The sequence below is a fragment of the Bradysia coprophila genome, unplaced genomic scaffold, assembly GCF_014529535.1.
Source record: "Bradysia coprophila strain Holo2 unplaced genomic scaffold, BU_Bcop_v1 contig_232, whole genome shotgun sequence".
In the NCBI taxonomy this organism is placed as follows: domain Eukaryota; kingdom Metazoa; phylum Arthropoda; class Insecta; order Diptera; family Sciaridae; genus Bradysia; species Bradysia coprophila.
The window spans coordinates 11,436,287-11,442,325 of NW_023503493.1; positions in this window are offsets into that span (position 1 = coordinate 11,436,287).

The following is a 6,039-nucleotide window of genomic DNA, read 5'->3' on the forward strand; positions in this document are numbered from 1 at the left end:
TTACCACATAACCGGAATATATGTGAAATAAAAGCAAAACGATTGAATGCAATGGGCGGTGGTTATATTATACGTTCTGAGCATGCACATTATTAACATGAATGTGGATATTTCGTGCACGCCTCCATTTATGTATAACTTAAACTTATTGAGAAGAAAGAATACGAAAATATCGAGAATATTGTTCCAGCAGAGTGTGTTGATCGGAGGTTTATTATTGTTGTTATAAAAAAAGAGTTTCGTTTTATGTTTATTATTATTTATGGTTTGGTGTGGATCAAAAATGATACTTTATTGATTTACGAGTGTGGATGAATTAATGGTTCGCATCGCAGTTTAAATCACGATGATGATGTATGCGTGTGGAGTTGATATTCACAATGAAAAATACTGATTTATCAAATCGGTTGGGGGATACTGATTTATAATCGTCACACGGCAGATTTACTGAGATACCAAAAATATGGTTCAGAAATAGTACTGAAATGGTATGTGTTTAAAGTGTTGTAATGTTGATACGAGCGGAGCGAGTATGGAAAATTGAGTCGCTTAGCTCGTTTGGTAACATCAAATCTAGTGACGATATAACAACCTATTTTCGCAACTTGTTGCATAAATAACTATTATGCCACCGAGTCATATATGCGTTTTTAGGTACTAGATATATGTGCTGCCTCGGGTGACAATACACATTTGCCTAAAAAGCGTTCACCACATAGTTGCAAAGAGTATGCGCAAATGTATCAGTAGTTGAACACCCTACTAGTTGTCCATTGATAAACTACAAAGTTTTTCTCAATGAAGCCAACGAAAGTTTTACTTTTCGTTACTGGAGTTGAGAACAACCGATATTATGCAACCTTTTACTCAAATTACAACTTAATGCTGAGGGCTAGAAAATGCGTCGTTCCTTTTGTTAGGGTTGAAAGATTTCAATGAAAACCATTACTCATGCAGAGAATCATTTTGAAACTCTGATATCTTGGTCCCACGTTGCGTAGTAAGGGGCCACACTACGAAAAATTTCGAATTTCGAACCTTATGGTTGTGACGCGAGTTACTATGAAAAATGTCAACATTTTTTTAGGAAGTATGGGTCTTCACGTCGTTTTGCCCTTTGTTCACTTGACAGTTTTTTTTACAATTGTTAGAACATAAATAGAGAACTAAGCGTCGTAAGTGCTTCAGTAAGATTTAACTTAGCCTTGTAAAGCTAATCATCTGTTATAGGTCTGTTCCAAGGTTATTTGAGCCATCAAAGCCTCAGCCATAGAGTCATAACCATAAAATGATTGTTGACAAATGGTTCGCATAAGCGTTGAGGTTATGAATCTGTAACTCTCGTTCGATGGAACAAACCTATCCACATCTAGTAAAACTGTCACCGAGGCTAACGTGGCTTTATTTATCTAATCGCCATGTTTCAAATGAATGAAGTAAACAATTTTGTATGAAATATCAAGCAATATTTTCATCAAATGGAGTAATAGATTTAATGATTACATCCATCAGGGTTCGTTTTTCTGTAAATATCGATTTTTTTTAAACAAATAAAAGAAACCATACGACCTTTTAGAATTGACTACATCTCCATGCATTTACTCCTTATCAAAGATAGCACATTACAGTTAGTGTAGGATAAATTGTTAATCAAGCACGGTAGGAATTGTAAGACAAAAAAATTTGCATTGCTGGTTAAACAAGGAGAATTTGTCGTTGTTCTTGTTCATTTCGACAATTTAAGGATTTCTTTTTTTTTTAAGAATACAGTACCCTACTGCTCGTCCGACAAGAAATCTCACATAAATTGCGTAAAGATTCGTTAAAACAAAAATTCTATTTTCAGAAAACTGCAATGACTACTCAAAACTCATTTCTTAATCCAATCATCATCATCATCCTGCTGAAGTTTTCTGGGTGACTAATTATGTGACTCATACAAAATAAATGGTATATTCCATTGAGCCAATCCAATCAAATGCTTGATCAAATGGCTATAATTCTCGTCCGTATCACCGAACGCCGAAACATATTAAATTGAGCCAATCTTCGATACACAAAGCCGATCAATAAATCACTTTCACTGGTCTCCAAAAGTGCATTAGCTAAGAATGTTTTCTGTTCTTTTTTTTTCAATGTTCCGGTTTAATTAGATGATCAAATATTTTAGTGTAAATGAACAACCTACCTGTCCCCGGGTATGAATGAAATAAAAATAAAAATAATAAAAAACGACCAGGCGACAGATACCTTTCAATGATTAGATAACGTCTTATTTCTACTTCTATTTATATAATGTGGCTAATGGACTAAAAGCGATTCAAAGAAATTTTCAGTTTTTTCTGAGAACACACTGGGGAAATAAATCACAATTTAGAATGTGAGTAGTAGTTATTAGATAGGCAGCACATGACCCGTCGTATGGGTTTAATTTATAAAAAAAAAAAAATATTTTAAATTCCTTGCCTATGAGATCATCCTATTGTATGGAATCTACCTTCCGCGGCGGGTCGGTTTAAAATTTCAATTTTGATCAAAAATCGAGCAACCAAAATTTTACTTTTATGGAAATGAAAGATGATTCATCGTAGCTATCCGTGATAGCTTCAAAAAATTTTTTTTTACCGATATACCGAATCTAACGTATCGTGAACTAACCCAATTCACCTTTCAAAGTCATATGTTATCGACAACGTTTATAAAAATGAGCTAAAACAAATGAAGTAGAAAAACATTGTCCGTAACTTATGTTGAGCGAATTCGATTCCACCACTAGCCTCCGGCTCTTTAATTCGATTAAAAAAACCTTTCAACAAACGTTACAAAGCAATATTCCTTTATTTTCAGTTATACGAAATTGGAGGACAGCCACACTCTCAGTCGTAGTTTTTGCAATGAATTACTGTAATCTGAATGCTCCATATCTCGAAGGCTTTGAATACAAAGTTCATACAATAAACAGCAACAATCATTGCATATTATAGTTTCGGCACAACGTCCGTTCACTTGCTCAGGTTGGTTAACATCAGACTGACAACTTTGAGTAGGGTGTGACTTCTTTTAATGCAAATATTGTCGACAGATTGGCACAGAATCTTTTACTTCAATAGTTTTCCATATGCATTTTTATCACGGCTGTCCTCAACGAAGATAAAGTTTTATGAAAATGTACCCACAAAATGACTTCAGATCTGAGTTCTAGGACCTAAGAAATGATCAAAATCACTTTACTTAGTCTTCACCTAGATCCTTCCCCATAGTCGAATTCGAAGAAAACGATTTTCTCCATACATTTTCCAGGTTAGTCTGAAAGTGACCAAAAAAAATTGTTGCTGAATGACGTTTTTATATTTTTTATCGATAGAGACCATTATTCTGAGCAAAAAATTGTTCTACGGTATGTCTGTAAAAATTTTCGTTTTTTTATGAAGTAACTATTATGTACCAAATTGTACTGAAATAGGACCCTAAGCTAACTTTATAAAAAAAACGAAAATTTTTACAGACATACCGTAGAACAATTTTTTGCTCAGAATAATGGTCTTATCGATAAAAAACATAAAAACGTCGTTCAGCAACAATTTTTTTTGGTCACTTTCAGACTAACCTGGAAAATGTATGGAGAAAATCGTTTTCTTCGAATTCGACTATGGGGAAGGATCTAGGTGAAGACTAAGTAAAGTGATTTTGATCACTTCTTAGGTCCTAGAACTCATATCTGAAGTCATTTTGTGGGTACATTTTCATAAAACTTTATCTTCGTTGAGGACAGCCGTGTTTTTGGTTAGTAACTTCATTTTTTGTCGTAATTTTTCCGCAGAAGTGTTTAATGTAGAGTCTTTTAACCTGGCATTAAGAAAATGGGATCCATCACAAGATTCGTCCTAGTACTTCGTAACAAAACTACAAAACTAAGACCATGAATTCAGGCTATAACAAAGATGGTTAATTAGTTGTTTCAGGTCGATTTTGGGAATTAAACAAAAATAGCCAAGGCCCATGTGACCACACCGATAGAAGCCGATGGTATTTACGGAATACAAAGGAAACCTTTAGACCTCCTTTAGACCTATTCTTCAAAAAATGTAACGTTCGATCAGAACACCTTCACCAAATACAAATACTCAAACAATCTCCTTACCAAGTGGTTTTTTACAGGGAAGAAATCAATTAAAAACGATACAACGTATGCGCAAGTAAACACTTCCGAGGAACATAATATATCAAATCAACATGTCATTGTAAAGAGTGTACCGTACAAATCTCACTAACAGTAATTATCATTCCATCGCACCAGCAGCAGTTAGAAAAGGTTATAGTGAAATTCACCAATTAATTCTTCGTTTATAGAGAATGTTGCTCTTTAAAACATGTTCTTTTTTTCGCAACAAAATCCAAATCCAAAATACTTAAGCGAACGTTTAATTTAGCTTATTTATGTGCAATTTATGTGAAAGATAGATGATAGCAGAACTTCGATATAATAGCCTGTCTGCGGAGAGTATAAATTTGTTCGTTTGATATAATTAAATAAATTTATGAGTGATATAAAAGCTAAAAGCCGTATCCAATCCACATACATAGTCTCCGTATGTACAACCGTTTTTATGTATAGATATACGGAATGCGCTTTTAAGGCCTCATTCATAATATCATTTTGTTAGGTTTTTGTCTCTCTGTATGGGATATCAAAAAACCGTTTATGGTGCGCACTGTGCTTATAGCTTATATTACAATTTGATGTATTTAATAGCTATGTGTATTACTTTATGCGACTTCGGCTATAGTATAAATATAAATGAAAGACCAAGGAGATGATTAATGACTTACATGTTTTAGTTAAACCAATCGGATTATCACGAAACGAACTTACAGTCGTTATGCGGTAGTGAATGATTATTGAAAATATGGGAAGCTGTTTGATTCTTTGTATAATATTTTGAATTAATAGAAAAGTGAATAATTTCATGCTAATAGTGACCAGTAAACGAGTGAGTGGTTTTATGCTAGAATTTATGCGTTTCGATTTAAACAAATTTCTTGGTAATTATTCATTAATCGTGAGTATTGAGAACTCTAAAGTCGAATGAAAGGAAATTGAAAATATGAGCTGAGCAGAGGATGCAGACATACATAGGGAAATCGAAAGGATTTTCTTCATTTTCAAAAAATTAAGAAGATTCAAGAAAAATCAAAAATATCCGGAAAATTAAAAAAAAACTGGGAAATTCATGAAAATTAAGAAAAGTTCTCAGTTCTCTCTCTGGACCTAAAAATTTAAATTATTTGTTCGACGAACAATACGTTCCGAAAGCTCTTCAACATGCCTATTCACATTTCATCTGATAACTACTTCAACGACAAAATGAAAGTTTGAACTCTAACTAATGCCTGATTATATAGTCAAAGTTCTTACTAAAACAGAAGTACAAGATTTTGTATCTGATGGAACTACTTAAGTTAAGAGAAGTGCCATAATCGATAACTCGATAATTCTGAGCTGATTTTCAAAAATATGGTTTCAATCGTCGAGGAATAAAATTCATGATCTGGAAGTGATTACCAAAAGAATTTTTTTCTGGTTTTTTGATGACACGATAACTTGAGAAGACATCGGGGAATCTGGCACATGGCGCAAAAAAACGCACTATTGAACAACGTAAATACTTAATGACTCCTTTTACAAAATGTTGGTATCGAACAATCGTGTGTAAGTTCACATTTTACATTTACCTAGTCGAAAGATACGCTGTTTTGTTTTACCACCGTGCGCCAGATTACTCCACGCCCTTGAGAAATCCACAACCAATTTTGGAACTTTTGGTTTTAATCGACGAGGAATGAAATTCCTGAGGTCAACTTCGTAGCTGGACAATATCGGACTAATGATCGGATGAGTTATTCCTAAAAGAATTTTTGGCAATTCGTTAGACGAAACGAATTTTCAAAATTTTCCTTCATTGAAGCATCGAATTTATGAGGACTGGTAAAATCGATCTAAGGTTCTGGGAGTCTATTCCTGAAAGAGTTTTTATAATG